Below are 24,033 nucleotides of genomic sequence, written 5' to 3'. Positions count from 1 at the left end.
ATGAGTAATTCTGTTTCAGCACTGAAACTCTGAAACGTTTTGCTCTCTGACTATTGCATATATTGCGACATATTTCTGTAGGCATTTGGGGAGTGCACCAGGAACACAGTTATCGTAAACGCATAGCAGGTATGGTTCATTACATCGGCTGACATATTTGCTATATGTAAATGTCGTGTGACTAGGGCGTCCTATCGGGTAGACAGTTCGCCGGGTGCAAGTCTTTCGATTTGACGCCACTTCGGAGACTTGGGCGTCGATGGGGATGAGATGATGATGATTAGAACAACACAACACCCAGTCCCTGAGAGGAGAAAATCTCCGACCCAGCCGGGAATCGAACCCGGGCCCTTGGGACTGACATTCCGGCACACTGACCACTCAGCTACCTCGGGCGGACACTTGCTATATGATCGAGTGACACCGAAATTCTTACCTTCTTCCAAGCTAGCCTGTTCATATAACAGTACTAAAAAAGTTTTCAGTTTCGGAGTTTTTCCAGTAAATTACTGAGAACTGTAGATCTGTATTTCCGATAACTGAGTCGTCGGTCAGTATTGACAGCAGAGTTCTCAACCTCTCAGCAGTCTTCTATAGGAATTGGAGGCCGTAAAACCATTGCCAGCACTACGTAGCGTTTGTACATTAAACTCTGTGGTTGTGAACCGTATCTTTAGTACAGCTATAAGCAAACCGTTGATCACATAAAAATGTGAAAACTTTGCGTGAGAGAAAAATTTGGACACATATATGAGAAATATTATTCAGTAACGAATATTTGAATTAGAAAATGACACGTTACAGCTCATCATCTTTAGCGTGAATATCTGTTACACAGATTTCTATGATTTTTAGGGCTAGTTTATGGCGAGCAAAGAGGAACTATGTATCTCTGAAAACCGAAAGGAATTCGAAGCGTTAGAGGATCATATAGCAAGTGTCCGCTCGAGGTAGCTGAGTGGTCAGTGCGACGGAATGTCAGTCCCAAGGGCCCGGGTTCGATTCCCGGCTGGGTCGGAGATTTTCTCCTCTCAGGGACTGGGTGTTGTGTTGTTCTAATCATCATCATCTCATCCCCATCGACGCCCAAGTCTCCGAAGTGGCGTCAAATCGAAAGACTTGCACCCGGCGAATTGTCTACCCGATAGGACGCCCTAGTCACAAGACATTTACATACAGCAAATATGTCAGCCGATGTAATGAACCATACCTGCTATGCGTTTACGATAACTGTGTTCCTGGTGCACTCCCCAAATGCCTACAGAAATATGTCGCAATATATGCAATAGTCAGAGAGCAAAACATTTCAGAGTTTCAGAGCTGAAACAGAATTACTCATACTAACATCCAATAACAGAACGCATTGTAAAGAAAAGATTTCGAACAGAATAAAAAACAGCGATTCGTTGTCTATTAATTCGCCTAAAGCATTTCATGTATTTTCCTTTTACGAGTTTAAATGAATGCCTATTCACAGTAAATAGCATTATACTTTATTTGCGAATAGTTTTATTGCTCTTCGTATGACTTTTCTCGCGAATACGCACACTGCTCAGTTCATAATTGATTTTCAGCTTTCGTGTGATACTCCAGTAAAAGGGAACTATCATCCCGTCACAAAGCGTTCACTCACTGACCTGGGAAGTGTGGACATGCAGGTTTCATTACGAACGATGATACAGCCTGTCTGTGTTGTACTCTAGCGTTCATTACTTGAAATGCTATATGGTCAGCCGGCTGGCTAGTGCCAGTATGTGACTCCATCGATACCCGCAGCCGCAAATGGGTTGCAATCGCCAAATGCGTAGTTCTCTACAAACATAATAATGTCCGATCACGACTGTGGTCGCTCTCTGACAGCCGTGTACGTCGTCATATATTCGTACACGTAGAGTGCACCAGGAGCACTTCAGTGTACAGATCTCGCTACCGACTGAAATTACGGTCCGATTATTTCATGAAGGTTCACAAAGTCGAGCGCAGGCTGCTAAAAGTTGGGCTGATCTGATCTTTACTGACCTGTGAAACTCGCTGTTCTACCAAGAAACGAAGCTGAGTGTTCGTAATAGATATGGAGACCACACGTTAACCCAGAATTAGAGGGACGCGTTACATTCAGAATTTAAAAAAAGAATCACGTCATCCATAGAGAAATTACGGTACAAATACAGGGTTATTACAAATGATTGAAGCGATTTCACAGCTCTACAATAACTTTATTATTTGAGATATTTTCACAATGCTTTGCACACACATACAAAAACTCAAAAAGTTTTTTTTAGGAATTCACAAATGTTCGATATGTGCCCCTTTAGTGATTCGGCAGACATCAATCCGATAATCAAGTTCCTCACACACTCGGCGCAGCATGTCCCCATCAATGAGTTCGAAAGCATTGTTGATACGAGCTCGCAGTTCTGGCACGTTTCTTGGTAGAGGAGGTTTAAACACTGAATCTTTCACATCACTATGCGTGAAACTTGCCCGCACGCGTTCAACCGTTTCTTCGCTCACTGCAGGCCGACCCGTTGATTTCCCCTTACAGAGGCATCCAGAAGCTTTAAACTGCGCATACCATCGCCGAATGGAGTTAGCAGTTGGTGGAACTTTGTTGAACTTCGTCCTGAAGTGTCGTTGCACTGTTATGACTGACTGATGTGAGTGCATTTCAAGCACGACATACGCTTTCTCGGCTCCTGTCGCCATTTTGTCTCAATGCGCTCTCGAGCGCTCTGGCGGCAGAATCCTGAAGTGCGGCTTCAGCCGAACAAAACTTTGAGTTTTTCTACGTATCTGTAGTGTGTCGTGACCATATGTCAATGAATGGAGCTACAGTGAATTTGTGAAATCGCTTCAATCAGTTGTAATAGCCCTGTATAAAGGCCGAAACGACTACGGGATTCAATAAAATTCTCTACTGCAACAGCGGCGGATTTTCATTAATTAAACTATCGTAACGATAGGAAGGCAAATGAAAACCCCAATTTTCGATTTAGACGTATTCCATATTCGTATGAACAGTTTGATTAGGTCCGCTACAAAATCCTTTCATATAATTATATATTATCGAGGAATGTACAGATGAAATGTGTTAGTATTTAGGACTAATGGGTCTCAGATAAGACTCTAGCTTTCTTCTTCAGGGTCTCCGTCGTCTTTGTAAATAACTTCGGTTATGGCTGGCGGAATAGTCTCTTCAACAATGATGTATTTGATTTCTTTCATTCTTGTCAATTTGATGTATTTCTTCGTCTACATCTACATCTACTTCCATACACCGCAAGCCACCTGACGGTGTGTGGTGGAGGTACTTTGAGCACCTCTACCGGTTCTCCCATCTATTCCAGTCTCGTATTGTTCATGGAAAGAAAGATTGTCGGTATGCCTCTGTGTGGGCTCTGATCTCTCTGATTTTATCCTCATGGTCTCTACGCGAGATATACATAGGAGGGAGCAATATACTGCTTGACTCTTCGGTGAAGGTATGTCCTTGAAACTTCAACAAAAGCCCGTACGGAGCTACTGAGCGTCTCTCCTGCAGAGTCTTCCACTGGAGTTTATGTTGTGGGTTGGCAGGAGAGCCAACACCGTGTTATTAGAGGAAGCCGAAAGGCACGCGTTTTAGCTCACGCAGGCTGGCGTGAGGCCTGGAACAGGACAAGGAAATTAGAATTTAGAAAAACGGACGTAGCTGGTGGAATACTTAACTTTAATTCATTAATGATGAGCGTCGCTCTTGACTGTACATTATTCACAATATCAATAGTAACTGAACATGGCGCCTTGCTAGGTCGAAGCAAATGACGTAGCTGAAGGCTATGCTAACTATCGTCTCGGCAAATGAGAGCGTATTTTGTCAGTGAACCATCGCTAGCAAAGTCTGTTGTACAACTGGGGCGAGTGCTAGGAAGTCTCTCTAGACCTTCCGCGTGGCGGCGCTCGGTCTGCAATCACTGATAGTGGCGACACGCGGGTCCGACGTATACTAACGGACCGCGGCCGATTTAAAGGCTACCACCCAGCAAGTGTGGTGTCTGGCGGTGACACTACAGTTTATCTATCATCTCCATAACGCTTTGGCGATTACTAAATGATCCTGTAACGAAGCGCGCTGCAGTCCGTTGGATCATCTCTATCTTTTCTGTCAACCCTGTCTGGTACGGATCCCTCACTGGTGAGCAAAATTAAAGCAGTGGGCGAACAAGTGTACTGTAACCTACTTTCTTTGTTTTCGGATTGCATTTGCTTAGGATTCTTTCAATGAATCTGTCTGGCATCTGCTTTACCGACGATCAACTTTATATGATCATTCCATTTTAAATCACTCCTACTGCCTACTCCCAAATAATTTATGGAATTAACTGCTTCCAGTTGCTGACCTGTTATATTGTAGCTAAATGATAAAGGATCTTTCTTTCTATGTGTTCGCAGCACATTACACTTGTCTACATTGAGATTCAATTGCCATTCTCTGCATCATGCGTCAATTCGTTGCAGATCCTCCTGCATTTCAGTACGATTTTCCATAGTTACAACCACTCGATATACAACAGCATCATCCGCAAAAAGCCTCAGTGAACTTCCGATGTTATCCACAAGGTCATTTATGTATATTGTGAATAGCAACGGTCCTACGACACTCGCCTGCAGCACACCTGAAATCACTCTTGCTTCGGAAGACTTCTCTCCATTGATAATGACTTGCTGCGTTCTGTTATCTAGGAACTCTTCAATACAATCACACAATTGGTCTGATAGTCCATATGCTCTTACTTTGTTCATTAAACGACTTTGGGGAACTGTATCGAACGCCATGCGGAAGTCAAGAAACACGGCATCTACCTGGGAACTTTATACATATTAATTCTAGCTGGAACAAACATAAGCTGCCTTTACCAATATCCCAGATCACTCTAATGTTAGAATAAAAATAAATCAACAGTTAAAGAATCTTTTGTTCATGATTTTAAAATATTAAATGTGCAGCCATTCAAACAGCTTTAATCCATTACAAACACTTTAACTCTTATACATATACCTTTAGTTAAAATAAACAAAATCTGCCCTTGATAATACTCCAGATCACGTTAACGTAACAACAGAAATAAGCCAATCATCTGAAGATTTGTTATTAATTTAAATATACAGGTCCTAGCCATACAGACAACTGCACCTCACTGCAGAACCAATAACTCTGTATTATTGTTTCCTAGGGATTCATGTAAAAAAAAAAAAACTGCCTGTAAGATACAAATAGAAATAACATAACAGATCACCTGAAATTTATTCTTGTAGTAGTTTATTATTATTTTCTCTAGTGCTCTCATGTTATCAACATTCTAATGAAAAAACTTGCCCTTATATCGACTTTAACACATGTAAAGAACAACAAATTACATCTCTGTACAAAGTAGGCTTATGCCATATCTCTCTGTCAAGATCTTTGTTATAAGCAACAGTTGTAAAGCGCATGCTGGATGCTGGTAAAGTGTCACTGTTAAAGTGTGAACTAATATAGTTCGTGTGAAAGTGTTCTGGACATCAAAATGGAGGCAGACAGATACGAAAAAAGCCGCCTATACTGTCGCAGTAAGTAAAAACTAAATTTACATCGATATCGAAAGATAAGGTATAGTCATGGCGATACATTGAAGTGTGACCCATCTTTCTGCCATAGAACCAGCACCCAGCATTATGCTACCACCAGTAATGATGTAACTTCCGGATTCTGCCGAAATCATCTGAAGATGAACCTGAAAGGGTTCGAAAACCGGTTAATGTAATAAAGCATTATTAATGAAAAAGTGACTGGTTGCAGTTGTGTATAATTTATTTACTTTAAAAAAAGACATTTAAAAAATTTCGGCCTTTAGTCTGTCATCCACTTTCAGTACCATTTTGGTCACAGAGTGTCTGGACATTTTGTTTTGATTCACCTATCGCTTTGACATAAGACCAAAATTTCTTAGGATTTTCTGCCATGTCAGTACATAGAATTTTACTTTCGAATTCATTGAACGCCTGTCACATAGCCTTCCTCACACTACAATTCGCTTCGCGTAATTTTAGTTTGTCTGCAAGGCTTTAACTATGTTTATGTTTGCTCTAATGAATTCTCGTTCGACAATACGTTAAAGTGTCATCCCAAAAATTCCTCCTGTATTATCCTGGTACGAATTTACGGGAAACAGATTCGCACAATGAGTCGAAGAATCTATATGTATAAGGGGCAGTCAAATGAAAACGAGACGAACAGAAAAGTCTTATTATTATATCAAAAGTAATCGACATAGCTGTTAATATATTTATCCCACTGTGAGAAGAGATAGTCAATGCCTTCATGGAAAAACGACTGTTGTTGACTCTGGAACTATGGTACCAACAAAATGCCGTTATGGATATTGCCAAGAATGTTGAGACAACTTTCCAGAATGAAGTTTTCACTCTGCAGCGGAGTGTGCGCTGATATGATACTTCCTGGCAGTTTAAAACTGTGTGTTTTACTCTCCAGAAGTTTCGCTGGGAACCTGCACACAACCTCTGAACGCTCCGGAACTCTCCCTGTGTGATTTCCATATTTTTGGAGACATGATGAATGATATTTGCGTCCATTGATTTACTTTACACAATGAGATGCTCCCCTGGGTACAGTTATGGTTTTGCAGGTAACTATAAATTTTTTTCCATAGAAAACATGCCAGATCCGGCAGTCACCGGGTTTTGTCCCTGACGACGATGCAGAGATGTCCACTGAAAGCTCAAGTGTTTTATTCGAATTGTCGTGGCTTGAACTCTGAGAAGATTTTACTCTTTTTTCCGTGAAGGCATTGAGGATCTTGTTTCACAGGGAGATAAATATAATAACAGCTACTGCAAGTACTTTCGAAATACTAAACAAGTTACTTATTTTTTCCTCTGTCTTGTTTTCAGTTGACTACCTCTTATACATATGCATGCATGTATGCATGTGTATGTATGTCCAGCACCTCCTCCTAATTCACTGGTACAAACACTGTTTGCTGCATGAGAATCAGCACTATGAGGCTTAAACGCTCTGGCTCCTATAGGAGCCGAGATACTGGCAAAAAGGGTTTTTCATTTCCTCTGACAGTCGTGTTGTGCAGATAGTACTGGAATGCCCTGCCGGGACTGAACCTGCAGGTAGCACAGCTGAGCATGGAGAAGGGGAGAAGACGAAAACGATAGAGGGGGATAGATGATGTGGATGGAGAAAGGGGGGAGGGGGGGGAGGAGACCTGGAAACAGAGGGGAGGGGTATTTGAGAGACTGAGAGAGGGGGAAGGGCGGGCAGCAAGAGAAGAAGGAAGATAAGATGGGCAGAGAGATCAGGGAGGAAGGGATCGAAAGAGAGAGCGGGCAGGAAGAGTTAGCATGATTGATTGAGTGGGGAGGAGGAAATGGACAGAGAGACGGGGCTGGAAGGGATGGAAAGACAGAGAGGTGGTAGAGGGGGGAGGTGGGCAGCGAGAGGGGGTACAGAAGATGAAAAGACACGTGGGACCTGTACAAAGAGGACTGTGGATACAAACACTGATGAGACAAAAGTCATGATACAGCGATATCCACATATACAGGTGGCAGTAGTATCGCATACACGAGGTATAAAATGGCGGGACTGACACTGTACATGTGAAAAGATTTCCGTCGTGATTATGCCTGCACGACTTTGAACATTGAATGGTAGTTGGATCTAGGTGCATGGGATATTCCGTTTCGGTAATCGTTAGGGAACTCAATATTCTGAGACCCACAGTGCAATAGTACACCGAGAATACCAAATTTGGGGCATTACCTCTCACTACCGACAACTCAGCAGCCGATGGTCTTCACTTAACGACCAAGACCAGCGACGTTTGAGTAGAGCTGTCAGTGCTAACAGACAAGCAACACTGCGTGAATTAACCGCAGAATCATTGTGGGACATACGATGTATCCGTTAGGACAATGTAGCGAAATTTAGCATTAATGGACTATGGAAGCAGACGACAGACGAGAGTGCCTTTGCTAAGAATAGAAATCGTCTGTAGTGCCTCTCCTGGATTCGTGACCATATCGGTTGGACCCTAGAATACTGGAAAACCGTGGCCTTGTTAGATGAGTCCCGATTTCAGTTGGTAAGAGCTGATGGTAGGCTTCGAGCGTGGCGTAAATCCGAAGAAGCTATGGACCGAAGGCACTGGGCGAGCTGGTGATCGCTTCATAATGGCGTGGGCTGTGTTTATGTGGAATGGAGGGGGTCCGCTACTCCAACTGAACCGATCATTGACTGGAAGTAGATATGTTTGGCTACTTGGAGATGATTTGCAGCCATTCATGGACTTTTTTCCCAAACAATAATGTTATTTTTATGGTTGACTGCGCGTCATGTCACGTAATAGAGAAGTCAGTTCGTGCACAAAATCCTGCACTGGCAACACTCAGCCCAATTATGAATGCCTGTAGAGACAACATTGCTCACATTTTTGCAGGGGATTTCGAACAACATGTGGAGGCCATGCCACGTCGAGTTACTGCAGTACACCGGAGAAAAGGAAGTCCGACACGTTGTTAGGAGGTATACCATGACTTTTGTCAGTTCAGTGTACACTCGGCGACCACACACACCAGCAATCGACACAACGTAAACTCCTCGCAGTTGGGAACGCTTCGTACAGCTTCTTATTAAGAAGCACTATGGACTACAAAATTAAAACGATATCCGTCAGCACCTCATCAGTAACATTGAGACATTTGCATATCAATTCAAACACAGCACAAGAAACAGTGAGGATTTTCCTTCCATATAGCCTTTGCGGCTTCGCCACACCCGCAGTCGCGAGCCAGGCAAGCGAAGCAGCGGTGTCCTGCAGAGTGCATCGGTCCGCCGCCGCGACAGTAGGATTACGTTTAAGGCGATAGCAAATGGATAACTTCCACTTATATGTTATAACAAAGCATTGCTGAACCAATAGCAACGTAGTGCATTCGATACAAGTGTGCACGTTGTGCAAATCACTGCACAGCCGCGCACAAGCGACAACTTGCTCAAATCATTGGCCATCGACATAGCTCCAGCTTCTCTAAGGCGCTGGCAATGAGACGTGCGACCCTTCGCGTCACGTTATTGGGGGAGAAAGGAACGAGAAGCGGCGCCACACCCACTCAACCTTTCTGGCATTTCATCACGCCAGCTCGACTACAGGGCTACGTACAAGATAAAACCTTACGGCTGCCTTCCGCTTACTTTCGCAGCATACTGTTTCTTACATCTTCACAGACACTGCTGCCGTCCAAATACCTAAAAGAAAACGTGTGTCCCTGTTCCTAGAAACGAAAATAAGAACGCAGTCGATAGAACATCCACGAAATGAACAGTAACACTGCGAACCACATCTTACACATGTACAGACTCGGAAGCGAACCAACGGTATGGCACACGCTTACAATATAAGAGACAGCGCATTGCTGCATACAGAGCCTGAGAGACCGCGTAGCAGCGTAAGTCAATATTACAAGACAGAAAGCATCAACTTACAGAGACTCAGAGACATTAAAACAGCGTGAGCCTCGACTACAAGAAAAGAGATAGGAAGAGTCAAAATCTGCAGACTAAGGTACATTATAACAGAGTGAGGCAGTTACAGTGCAGGGACAGATTTATCAGAAGGCGGGTACGCTGCTGCTACCGTCAGAACAACCATCGAACTTTCGTCAACTGTACTTCATGGGAGATAAGGAAATGGAAACAGATAAGAGGTGTGCGTACATCTCAGGAACAAAATATGAAATTGTTTTAAACTTGCCAGGACTGTTTCTCTAGCACAATGATCTCATCAAAATGTTTACAATTGCTTTGGAACGTATGCCAACGAATGGCTGTCAAGCAGTCTTATGGGCAGGTCGACGGCCACCAGGCAAGCATGAACGGCTTTTCAATGCTTCACGTGTACCAGACGTTGCGGTGTTTATTGCAACTGACTTCTGCGATCACTGTGACACCGTACTCCAACGCCGGAGCAATAAATTATTTTTCAATGCTTCAATGAAAGTGGGAAATGTGTATTTCTTCTAATTGAAATAACAATTACAATAAAAGAAGTGCAACAAAACTAGGGATTGTAAATTCTTGTCACTACTTTAATGAAAGTGAGAAACAAGTATTTTTTCCTGGCTCCAGCACCTTTTCTACAAATACTAAACAAATACGAATTAAGTGAAAGGCGTCCTTGCATTTGTTGGGACTATGAAAGGAACGTTTTACCACCGGGTGCTCTCAGCACTGTTGGTGTAGGAAGCTTTTTCTGAATCTTTGAAGTTGAAACAGTGATTGTAGGAACTAAAATATTCAGAAATGACAATGGTTCCAAGGTTAATTTTTCTTTAAATACACTAAGGGGTACACGCATTTTAATTTTGCGAACTACTTCGAACAAATACGTGTTGTTACCTCTCTTTACTGTTTCAAACACTGTACACATTTTCCAGTGTGAACTTCCGCCGCATCTCTCACCAGCTTCGGACGGGCAGGAAGTCCCGATCACCAGAGTAGCACGAATTTTCTGGCCTGATTCCACTGACCTTGCATTATAAATGAAGCCTTTGTAATGTAATGCGCCATTTGTGTAGAATGTGTTTAGTTGTGCTCAACGGTAAGATCATGAGTATCCTCACTTATATAGAAGACCGTTTATTGATAAACGGAGGAACGTAAATACATTAAACGAAAAACCAAAAGTTTAAAGGGTATTTAATGAGAACGAAAGCAAAATTTGTAAAAGTGTTGCGTATTCTAATAAAATTAAGACGTAAAAGAAGTTACACAATACGAATGGAACTAAACTTAGGTGGGAAGTAATTTAATGGGACGGCAGGTTACAAAATTAAGTTTAACCCAATTCGTGCCATGCATGTTACTTAAATTCTTGAGGATGTGTTAAGTCCACACTATATTTAACATAGACAGTGGGCTCTTGAGTTGGTGACTCGTGACAAGTGCAGCAGAAAACATTGCCCAATGTGTTTATGTTGGCTGATGGACTGACATTTGCAGTAAATGCTAAGATATAACATCTTGGCTCTGAACGCACTGTGCAGGCGTCACTATCTGCACCTTCTTCGAGTAGCCAACATGAAACTCTATTCATAGATGGATCAAGTGGAACCAGTATCATGCCATTAGCCCCCAATATTAAAGCCACGAATGTTAACGAGGCCTCCCTCAGCACTGAGGAGTATGTTGGCCCCGGATCGAATCCGCCCGTCCAATTAACAATGAAGAATTAGTGTGCCAACCAGCTTGGATGTGGTTTTTGGGCTGTTTATCAAATTCCACTAGCTGATACTGTTTCCATGTTGCATCTCACATAAACACGACTCAGACATTTAGAGGATTTACATACTGGCGTCACTTTATATACAGACAGATTGGGTACATTGCTTCTGTCGTCGGGGTGAATAAGAGACTGATGACATTCGCTGTTTAGTCTCCTTAAACACTTACTCAGTTTCAGTGACAGACTGTCCACTCCATCATGACCCCAAGAAAAGAACCACCTTCTCGTAAATTAAGATGAGGATTTACCACAATTTACACAACAAACAAACAAAAAAATCCTAATAGGTATTTGTGCACTCGACTGTATTACACGCGCAAGTGATTCTTCCGAGATGAAAGTAATTCATATCCTTCTCTCATATCGTAGCACTTGCTATAGTATGAAGTGAGAAAATAATCATTTTAGCGTTCTAAAGCTTAGTATGACATCAGATTCTTATTGCATCCCTGACTGAAAAGGCTGCAAATAGCAGGGAGCTCTCCATTCTTTTGTCCAATTGTTTGTTTTCTTTCTTGGACTCCTACCTCTTGAAGATTCTGATTTTAAGGCTTTGCGGACATCGAGTTTTTCAGTAACATGAACCGTATATTATTTTGCTAATTACGGTATGGGTGACATGCAGGAAAGGAAAGTCTCCCCTTCCCCCCTCCCCACCCCCCCCCCCCTTAGCAGTGAAGATCTTTGCGCATGTCTGCGTTCAGCGTAACTGCCAACTTCCACTATTATTTACAGAATTAGCGTGACAAACAACAGAACTATGAGAGCAGTTCAGACATCATTCAGTAAGTCGTCAGGAGATGGACTGAAAGTCACATTAACGTCGCTTTCTGGATCATATTCAACGTAAACTGGATTATTAGTTCGGTAATTCCCATACGAGTATTCTGATAGCCAAGGAAACCATTATTGTGGATGTGGTGTCACCGCCAGACACCACACTTGCTAGGTGGTAGTCTTTAAATCGGCCGCGGTCCGTTAGTATACGTCGGACCCGCGTGTCGCCACTATCAGTGATTGCAGACCGAGCACCGCCACACGGCAGGTCTAGAGAGACTTCCTAGCACTCGCCCCAGTTGTACAACAGACTTTGCTAGCGATGGTTCACTGACAAAATACGCTCTCATTTGCCGAGACGATAGTTAGCATAGCCTTCACTTACGTCATTTGCTACGACCTAGCAAGGCGCCATTACCAGTTGCTATTGATGCTGTAAAACATGTACCGTCTAGAGCGATGTTCACCATTTAGGGATTAAAGTTAAGTATTCCACAGCTACGTCCTTTTTTGCTAGTCTAATTTCCTTGAACTGTTCCAGCCCTCACGCCAGCCTGCGTGAGCTAAAACGCGTGCCCTTCGGCTTCCACTCATAGTGGGTTGGCTCTCTTGCCAATCCACAACATTTGGCGACGAGGCCAAACCGCGTACGTAACTATACTGCCCTGATATACTTGTGCAATGGCTTCGCCACCATCTCCAAATGTACTGTCCGAACTTTATCGCTTACAGATTCAGCAGACGCAGGCCTTACGGGATGCCCTTGGACAGCTCGTCCAGGGTCAACGTGCAATGCAAAACGATGCGGCAGCCGCCGCTCCACCACTACCCCAGCCACAACATGCTGTTGCACCAACTTTTCGTCCTTTTGATGCTGCACTGGAAAGCTGGACGGAGTGGTCACGCCAATTTGAATTCCATCCCGCCGCCTACAGAATTCAAGGTAACGAGCGGCAGTCTTTTTTATTGTCCTCCGTAGGAGTGACCACGTACCGTGTGATAGTCAAATTATTTCCCCGACGCTATGTAGCAACTCTGTCCTACGACGAAATTTTGTCTGCATTAGATGCATATTTCAAAGAATCAGTCAATGTAGTTGCGAAAAGGTATACCTTCTTTCGTACCAAACGTACGGCAGGTCAGACTAATAGGGAGTGGGTTGCAACCTTGCAAGCCCTTATTAGGGATTGTGCTTTTGAGTGTCAATGTGGACTCCCTTATTCAGATACTATGGTACGTGATGCAATTGCACAGAACGTTTCTGATGTTCGTATACGGGAACAGATTTTGAAACTAGTCAATCCCTCCCTTCAACAAGTGATGGACATATTGGATCGGCAGGACACACTTTACTTTGCTCAGGAATCATTTGAAACTTCGCCACCCGTGTGTCAGGTTACCCGGCCCGCCGGGCGAGCTGCACGGAACACTAAACAGTCCTCGCGCCCGGCCGCGCCTAAGCCGCCTGGACTCAGCCACGTGTCCCGCGCTAGCATGCAAATGCAGCGCTAAAATCATGCCCGCGGTGTGCTACTAGACATTCGCGTGAGAATTGCCCGTCACGACAAGCTATTTGCTTTTTCTGTAATAAAAAGGACATGTTCAAAGTGTTTGCCAGAAAAAGCTCAGCTCGGAAGCTCAAAACCATTCCAGGCCCTTTGCTTCGCGCCGGAATCGGAATCGAACCAAGGATACTCAGGCTCGCGACACTTCGCCCATGGAAATTCATATAGTTCATGCCACTTCTCCCAGTGCCACTCTCTCTAACAGTGACTGTGTTCATCCCACAAATAGTGTGCGTCGACATCGCAGGAACTCCCGTCAAGTCGCAAGTGATTCTCTACCAGTGTCAGTTCCCGTTGCACGAGACAGTCGCTCTTGTCAGCAGGACAATAAACTTTTTGTAGATTTGGACATTAACGACAAAGTGATACCGTTCCAGCTCGATACCGGAGCTGCAGTTTCACTGATCAATCAAGACACTTACAAACAGCTGGACAAACCTCCATTGCGTGCCGCAAATGTTAAGTACCTATTCAGGACAAGCGATCCCTGTGTTAGGACAATGCATCCTTCTTGCAACATACAAGGGACAAACAAAACTTTTGTCATTTTACGTCCTTTGTTCTTCTGCTGCAGTGAACTAGTTTGGTTTCGATTTATTTCAGTTGTTTAACTTGTCTATAGTAAATCAGATCCTATGAGTGAACCAGACTGTGCCTTCAGACACTGTTTCTCGTCTATGTGAAGAATTTGCAGACATTTTTGCACCGGGCCTCGGTTGCGCTAAGAACTATAAAGCACATTTGGAACTGAAAGTAAACGCGCAACTGAAATTTTTCAGAGCGCGCAATGTTCCCCACGCATTGCATGATGAGGTCGCAAAAACATTACACAATTTGGAATCACAAGCTGTAATTGAACGTGTGCAGGCTTCTCTCTGGGCATCACCCATAGTAATTTTGCAAAAACCTTCCGGAAAATTGAGACTTTGTGTGGACTTCAAGGCAACAGTGAATCCACAACTAGTGACTGCAACTTTTCCTTTACCCCGCCCGGAAGATCTTTTTGACAAACTGTGCCCGGGTAAATATTTTTCGAAGTTAGACCTAGCAGATGCGTACTTGCAAATACCGGTGGACGAAGAATCCCAGCGCGTTCTGGTGGTTAACACGCATCTTGGTTTGTACCGATTCAACCGACTGCCATTCGGGTGTGCATCCGCCCCTGCATTGTTTCAGCAATATCTACAAACTGTTTTGTGCGTCGGTCCCTACTGCAGCAAACTATCTGGACGATATTGTGATCTCCGGAAAGACTGAAGAAGAACATTTAGCCAATCTCAGAACATTATTTCAGGTCTTGCGACAAAATGGTCTTCGCTTGCGCAAGGACAAATGTATGTTTTTTGCTCGTGACTTACCCTATCTGGTACATGTACTCAATGCCCAAGGCATACATCCCAGTCCAGAACACCTCCGTGCCATACAAGACTTGCCTTTGCCGCAGAATTTGAAGCAGCTACAGAGTGTGCTGGGAAAAATAAATTACTATAACAAATATGTTCCCCATGCCTCTTCCATTTCAGCTCCGCTTCATCGCTTACGCCGTAAAGGTGTTCCGTTCGTCTGGACGACGGAATGTGAACGCGCCTTTCGCCAGTTGAAATCGGCGTTGTTTTCCAATACTTGCCTTACGCCATTCAATTCCCGGAAGCCCCTTTTGTTGATGGTGGATGCATCGGATTTCGGGATCGGTGCTGTGCTTGCGCACAAAGATGGTTCGCACGATCGCCCTATTGCCTTTGCGGCCAAATTGCTCTCGTCAGCGCAAAGAAATTATTCACAGATCGAGAAAGAAGCATTGGCTCTCGTATTTGGTGTTACAAAGTTTCATGATTTCTTGTATGGTCGTCACTTTACCATCATCACAGACCACAAACCTTTGATATCGCTTTTTCATCCGACCAAGCATGTACCTCCACGTACAGCGCAGAAATTCATTCGCTGGTCTATATTCCTCTCGCAGTACCGCTACGATATCTTGTATCGGTCCACTGCTACGCACGGAAACGCCGATCCGTTGTCCCGTTTGCCTGTTGCTGAGGATAGAGCATTCGATTCCTCCGAACTTGCTTGCATGTTCATTGATTCGGAAACCGATGACGTGGTCGAATCGTTTCCGATTCATTTTCGTCGTGTAGCTACAGCCACAGCTGCCGACCCTGTCCTGGCTACCGTTCTGCGTTTCGTTGCTACTCAATGGCCCTTGTCAAAGTCACGGATCGGGGATCCGTTAGTTCGCCGATTTTTTGCTCGCAAGGAGAGACTCTTTGTACGACGTGGTGTTTTGCTGTTGTGTTCTGATAATGATCAGTCCAGGGTCGTGGTCCCACGTTCGTTACAGTCCTCTGTCTTACGGCTTCTCCACCAAGGACATTGTGGTAGAGTGAGAACGAAACGACTTGCTCGTCAGCACTGTACTTGGTTCGGAATCGATGCCGCGATTACGAATATGTGCTCTTCTTGCATGGTGTGTGCCGAACAACAATCAGCACCCCCGCGGAAATTCTTTGCATGGCCAAAAGCCACTTCCCCTAGGCAACGCTTACACATCGATTTTGCTGGTCCATTCTCGAATGCTCGATGGTTGGTTGTGGTAGATTCATTCAATAATTTTCCTTTTGTTGTCCGGATGTCTTCCACGACGTCATCTACCACCATCCAAGCGTTATCCGCTATCTTTTGCATTGAAGGTCTTCCACAGACTATTGTTTCCGACAATGGCCCACAATTCATGTCCGCAGAATTTCAGTCATTCTGCAAGGCCAATGGTATTCTACATCTGACGTCCGCGCCGTTTTCGCTACAGTCAAACGGTGCCGCTGAACGATTGGTCAGGACTTTCAAGTCGCAGATGTTGAAGTTGAAGGAGTCGCATTCTCGGGAGGACGCGTTATTGCTCTTTTTGCCCTCGTATCGCTCTCAGCCCCGCGATGGTCGCTCGCCAGCTGAGTTGCTCCACGGTCGCCCTCATCGCATCTTGATGACTTTGCTACGTCCGCCGCATCAGGTTCCTGTGCAGCGACAGACACCTGCTTTTGCTGCAGGCGACGTTGTCTACTAGCGCAACTATCGAGGTTCGCGGCGTTGGCTCGAAGGGCGCATTCTTCGCTGCCTCGGCCACGCGATGTATCTGGGATTGGGGGCCTCTGGTGAGGTGCGTCGGCATCTCAATCAGCTACGCCTCTGTCGTCGCACGGGATCTGCCGCTCCCCGTCTGCTTTCAGCGACGGTGCCGTCCGGTCAGCGCCCTGGGGACCCATCTAATGGCTAGCCTCAGCCCCAGGTGTTACCGCCGATGCCTTCCATTTTGCCTCATGGCGACCCGCCGCCACCGCCGCCGCCTGTTCTCCCGCCGGCGACGCCCGCAGTGCACGCGTCGCTGCAACCGCCGGGCACCTCCCTGGGTCACGCGCCGCCGATCGCTTCCCGTGACCAGTTATCCTCCAACATGGAACTCTTTACCGCTCCGGACCATATGCCGTCTTCGCCCGTCGGGTGCCCCGGCCCGATGGAGGTCGACCCTTCGGCCCCTCCTGTCTCTCTACGGGCGCATACACCGCATGTTGGCGTGCACCCTGGAGCAGGTTTCCAGGCGTTTCCTAGCTCCCCTCGGTCCGAATGGCAGGGTGCGGGTGGCACAGCCTCGCCTGTTGTTAGGCTCCCCACCTCGTCGCATACGTCAACATGGGGTCCTCCCCACGGCTGGCGAAAGCCTTGTGCCACAACCGTCCGCCGATTTGCGGGGCAGGAATGCGGTGTCACCGCCAGACACCACACTTGCTAGGTGGTAGCCTTTAAATCGGCCGCGGTCCGTTAGTATACGTCGGACCCGCGTGTCGCCACTATCGGTGATTGCAGACCGAGCGCCGCCACACGGCAGGTCTAGAGAGACTTCCTAGCACTCGCCCCAGTTGTACAGCCGACTTTGCTAGCGATGGTTCACTGACAAATTACGCTCTCATTTGCCGAGACGATAGTTAGCATAGTCTTCAGTTACGTCATTTGCTACGACCTAGCAAGGCGCCATTACCAGTTGCTATTGATGCTGTAAAACATGTACCGTCAAGAGCGATGTTCACTATTTATGGATTAAAGTTAAGTATTCCACAGCTACGTCGTTTTTTGCTAGTATAATTTCCTTGAACTGTTCCAGCCCTCACGCCAGCCTGCGTGAGTTAAAACGCGTGCCCTTCGGCTTCCTCTCATAGTGTGTTGGCTCTCTTGTCAATCCACAACAGTGGAACTGTCAGAAATTAATTAAGATGAAACAGCAATAATACCAGAAAATAAACAGAGATTGAGCACTTCATTTCGATACATCAAGTCCACAATGTTTCCAATGCCACACAAGGGATCACCATTCAGCTGCAATCTAATGCACAGACTACACGAAAAAATGTATTGACAAATGTAATTTCTCACAGAAAAAATTTTTTTCCAATATTTCATCATCCATACGAATGTCATTTTTAAACCATCTGCCGTGATCAAATTGCTCCCCGCAAAGCAACTTTTGGCCCCACACTGAAATGGCAGATATTCCACCCTTCCCTTCTGTCACACCATTGCAGTTCGTCGCTATGAGCATTTCTGGGAACAAGCGGCGCTTGCCCGTAACATTTCTTAGAGGTGGTTTGAATAGCCACAAGTCCCCGTCGGAAAAAACAATCTACACTTTCACCCTGAAAATTAAATCAACTAGTTACGAACTGAAAACAATACGTCAACAACTACTGAACTTTTACGACAAAAATAAAACGCACCGAAAAATATTGGAATAAGTAACGAACCTTACAATCCATCTTAACCAATCTACCATAAGTAACACTGAAGACCTCCATTTCGAAAACAAACGAAACAGAACTCTAATAAATCAGAATCTTCCACCAATGAAAAAAATATATATTCAGTGATTAGCCTTAGTTACTGTTTATTATCACGGCATTGGAATATATCACGGAATATATATTGATGTTAGAAGTTTTGGTTGGTCTGAAACCTAACAGCGCAACTGTAACTACACGCAGTATAAACTTTAAAATCCTACAATACAGACAAAATATCAGCTAACTTTCTTTACGAATCATAAACGAAGAACGACATTCACACTGGTTGTCAACATCTCCATCATGACTGGCAGTCCACGTTTCCCGTGATTCATCGCGCAGTTACCATCATCTACTAGTCACTCAAAAGAACCCTCCGACACCGTAAGTCCTCTGTAATCCCCTCGACAACATCCTGTGCTATTCCCTCGTGATGAGGAAGGCTACCACTTTAGTGTGAGACAATCTAATGTGAACCAACCAATAAAAACGTGTCTGCTATGCCAACGCTGAAACAAACTAGAGGGTACGGCTGAGGGATGACACTGCACAACTGGACGCTGAAAAGCTACTAGCAATAAGTAGTCAATAAATTCCATTCTATACGTTTGACGGCCACGGTTATCTTCACAGAGCCAGTACCTACACATACGAGTAAAACAAGGAGGAGTAAGGGAAAGACAGACACAGAGAGGGGAGGAGGATGTGGTTAGAGAGAGGGGCAGGAAACTAGGGGAGGAGGAGATGGAAAGACAGAGAGTAGGGAGGAGCAGATGAACAAATAGAGGTGGTACGATGAGATGGACGGAGAGTGGCGATGGGAAAGGTGGACAAAGGGAGAGGTGAGGAGGATGTGTGTGCAGTAGACTACACGTGTCTAACAAGGGCGCGATCGAAGTCACAGGGATAAGGCTACTACATTACAAAAATGAACCACATTGTCCTTCATGAGCGGCGTGGCACCACGGGAATAGGTGAGGGACCCATCGCAAAGTAGTGCGATGTGGCTGCTCTGTCCTATGTATGCAGCCCAGCCGCGGGGCGGCTTATAGCGATATATGACAAAAGTTAGTTGTCTTGTTGTAAAAAATACTGTATGTCAATGAAGCAAAGCTACATCAACTCCTTCAGTTACTTTTTCGATAGAGATTGTCCTTTTGCTTTAAAAAATTAAAAACAACTACTTTTGATTTTGCCTTTTGTCTTCACCATACAACACTTCTCATTCAATTCCGAGGAAAACAATGTGCGCAAACAAAACTGATTTTTGCGTATCTAATGGTTGATAATGAAGTGTCTATGTTCTCGATATTACTCATAGTTATTTTGGTATTTACTTTCTAAGTGTTTACATTGAAAAATGTGGTCACTGCGTACTTTACAGGTTCATTTTAGGAGATGTGTTGCAGCATACCAAACGTAGCTAACACATCTAAACTGTTTTTAAAGCTGAAACGAAAGTCATGTCTAACTAAAGTATGGAGAAAAGAGAAGCTAAAGTACTTTATTCAGCGCGCTGGCACCGAGCGCGATGCTTGAGCGCGCCTCATGAAAGTACTTTCGGTGATTTTTTTTTAAATTTTTTGTGAATGTGTCCCTTAAATTTTTCCCTTTTTTCTTTGTCACATAAAATGAACTAAGAATCAAATAAGTTAAGAAAAAAGACGGCAAAAACATAACAGTATTGAAAAGTATCTACCTGTCTAAAAATTGCCGTTTCACTGATGACCGCTTCGAATTGCTGATTGATTGCTCGAATTAAAGACGAGTGGTACAAACGCGTGCGGTGTAAATGGAACACTACCCATACGCTGTACTAGCTGAGTGTACAAGAGATATTAGTGTAAAGCTTCGTGTGCTACTGATACATCCTTGCACGTAGAGCAGGAAAATAAAAATGGTTGCATAACGATATAATAACTGACGAGATGTTGCATATTTTGATGGTATCGTTAACCATGTTCTTCACGTAAATTTGACCTGCATTATTTATGATCGTTTTTCCACTGAATCACTCTCTACCATAAGGAATGATTGCTTCTTGACGCTCTATATCAACAGCCGTTAAAGGCATATAACTGCAGCATCTCACTCTGGATACTAACATGACAAGTAATCCGAGCTCTTTCGGGTCTAACAAACACAAGCTTAGCATTCTGTTCTCACCAACTGTGAAAGAGACAGATTATTCCATGAATAAATTGTTCTTTATTAATGTTGGACATTCCGCATTACATAAATAAAAAATTGGTCAAATTTAGAATCTACTAGTTTTTCCAAGCTAATTAAAATCATGTAATCGTATTGGTTATAAAATTTCTTTCTTCCCCTCCCGTTCTTGACCAAAGACATACAATTCCGCCAATTATTTCTCTCGGAACTTGTGAAACAGCTAATTCAACAACCGTTGAAGAGGTTTATAAGGATTGTTAACAAATCACATGCACGAGCCAACAGAAAATATATTTTTAAAAAGGCACAATATTTTTGGGACAGCAGCAATTCCCTAACTGTCTTCAAAGTATTGATGGGACACACATCACATTAAAAAACGAAGTAAATCTGGTTCCACGAATTACTGCTACAAATCCTTCTTTTCAATTGGGTTTTTAACTGTCACTGATTTAAATTACAAGTCTGTTATGGTGAATTATACTCGTTTGACTAAGAGAATGACCCAAGCGTTTTTGATGGATACCTCTTCCGAGATGCAATAGAAACAGGAAGATAGAAAAGGGAAGAATATAAAGGAAAGGGGAAGGTGAGATGAGTAGAGGTGAAGAAGAGAACGATAGAAAGAAGGGAGAGGAGGAGATTGCCAGAGAGAGGTGGAGGAGGTACTGAACAGAAGGAGATACAGAAAGAGTGAGGAAGAGGAGATGAAAAGAGAGAGGAGTGAGAATGAGATGTACACAGAGGGAGAGGGAGCAGCAAATGAACATAGATGAGGTAAGAAGGAATGGACAGTGAGAATGGGATGGAGGTGGTGGTGGGTGGGGGGGGGGAGTGGAAGAAGGCACAGAAAAGAGCTGGTTGAGATGAGGAGGTGGTCGGAGAGGTGTGAGTAGTAGATTCACAGGGAGGGGGGAGAGGAGGAAGATGACAGAAAGAAGGGAGTAGGACACAGGTAGATAGAGGGAGACGTGGAGATTGACAGAGGGAGATGGAGGAAGTGATGGCCCGAGGAAGGAAATGGACAGAGAGTGGGGAGGGGGAGATGGAGAGTTGGAGGGGGAAGAGGGGCTGTCTAGGGACAGAGGTTAGCAGTAAACAAACATAGAGAGGGGAAAGAGGAGGTGTATAGAGAGAGGGGTGGAGAAATGTAGGGTCCCCCTGAATAGGTCAGGCGTGCACTACACGCCGGAAGCGGCTACAAGGGTAGCGGAGTACGTGTGGAGTGCACATGGGGGATTTTTAGGTTAGAGAATCCCCTCCCTAGGCCCGACAAGACGCCTCCTGAGACGCGGCAAGATAGGAGTAGGCAAAATGCAACAGGGAATAACAATAGCCGGCCGGTGTGGCCGTGCGGGTCTAGGCGCTTCAGTCTGGAACCGCGTGACCGCTACGGTCGCAGGTTCGAATCCTGCCTCGGGCGTGGATGTGTGTGATGTCCTTAGGTTAGTTAGGTTTAAGTAGTTCTAAGTTCTAGGGGACTGATGACCACAGATGTTAAGTCCCATAGTGCTCAGAGCCATTTGAACCATTTTTTTTGAATAACAATATTAATGTGCTAATAGTAAACTGCAGGAGCGTCTATAGAAAGGTCCCAGAACTGCTCTCATTAATAAACGATCACAACGCCCATATAGTACTAGGGACAGAAAGTTGGCTGAAACCAGACGTAAACAGTAACGAAATCCTAAACTCAGATTGGAATGTATACCGCACAGACAGGCTGAACAGTGAAGAGGGAGGCGTGTTTATAGCGGTAAGAAGTGCAATAGTATCGAAGGAAATTGACGGAGATCCGAAATGTGAAATGATTTGGGTGAAGGTCGCGGTTAAAGCAGGCTCAGACATGGTAATTAGATGTCTCTATAGGCCCCCTGGCTCAGCAGCTGTTGTGGCTGAGCACCTGAAGGATAATTTGGAAAATAATTCGAGTAGATTTCCCCACCATGTTATAGTTCTGGGTGGACATTTTAATTTGCCGGATATAGACTGGGAGACTCAGACGTTCATAACGTGTGGCAGGGACAAAGAATCCAGTGAAATTTTTTTAAGTGCTTTATCTGAAAACTACCTTGAGCAGTTAAACAGAGAACCGACTCGTGGCGATAACATATTAGACCTTCTGGTGACAAACAGACCCGAACTATTTGAAAAAGTTAACGCAGAACAGGGAATCAGTAATCATAAAGCGGTTACGGTATCGATGATTTCAGCCGTAAATAGGAATATTTAAAAGGGTAGGAAGATTTTTCTGTTTAGAAAAAGTGACAAAAAGCAGATTTCAGAGTACCTGTTGGCTCAACACAAAAGTTTTGTCTCAAGTACTGATAGTGTTGAGGATCAGTGGACAAAGTTCAAAACCATCGTACAATATGCGTTAGATGAGTATGTGCCAAGCAAGATCGTAAGAGATGGAAAAGAGCCACCGTGGTTCAACAACCAAGTTAGAAAACTGCTGCGGAAGCAAAGGGAACTTCACAGCAAACATAAACATAGCCAAAGCCTTGCAGACAAACAAAAATTACGCGAAGCGAAATGTAGTGTGAAGAGAGCTATGCGAGAGGCGTTCAATGAATTCGAAAGTAAAGTTCTATGTACTGACTTGGCAGAAAATCCTAAGAAATTTTGGTCTTATGTCAAAGCGGTAGGTGGATCAAAACAAAATGTCCAGACACTCTGTGACCAAAATGATACTGAAACAGACGATGACAGACTAAAGGCCGAGATACTAAATGTCTTTTTCCAAAGTTGTTTCACAGAGGAAGATTGCACTGTAGTTCCTTCTCTAGATTGTCGCACAGATGACAAAATGGTAGATATCGAAATAGACGACAGAGGGATAGAGAAACAATTAAAATCGCTCAAAAGAGGAAAGGCCTCTGGACCTGATGGGATACCAGTTCAATTTTACACAGAGTACGCGAAGGAACTTGCCCCCCTTCTTGCAGCGGTGTACCGTAGGTCTCTAGAAGAGCGTAGCGTTCCAAAGGATTGGAAAAGGGCACAGGTCATCCCCGTTTTCAAGAAGGGACGTCGAACGTGCAGAACTATAGACCTATATCTCTAACGTCGATCAGTTGTAGAATTTTGGAACACGTATTGTGTTCGAGTATAATGTCTTTTCTGGAGACTAGAAATCTACTCTGTAGGAATCAGCATGGTTTTCGAAAAAGACGGTCATGTGAAACCCAGCTCGCGCTATTCGTCCACGAGACTCAGAGGGCCATAGACACGGGTTCACAGGTAGATGCCGTGTTTCTTGACTTCCGCAAGGCGTTCGATACAGTTCCCCACAGTCGTTTATTGAACAAAGTAAGAGCATATGGACTATCAGACCAATTGTGTGATTGGATTGAGGAG

The sequence above is a fragment of the Schistocerca cancellata genome, chromosome 4, assembly GCF_023864275.1.
Source record: "Schistocerca cancellata isolate TAMUIC-IGC-003103 chromosome 4, iqSchCanc2.1, whole genome shotgun sequence".
Lineage (NCBI taxonomy): Eukaryota > Metazoa > Arthropoda > Insecta > Orthoptera > Acrididae > Schistocerca > Schistocerca cancellata.
This window is presented reverse-complemented; position numbering follows the sequence as displayed.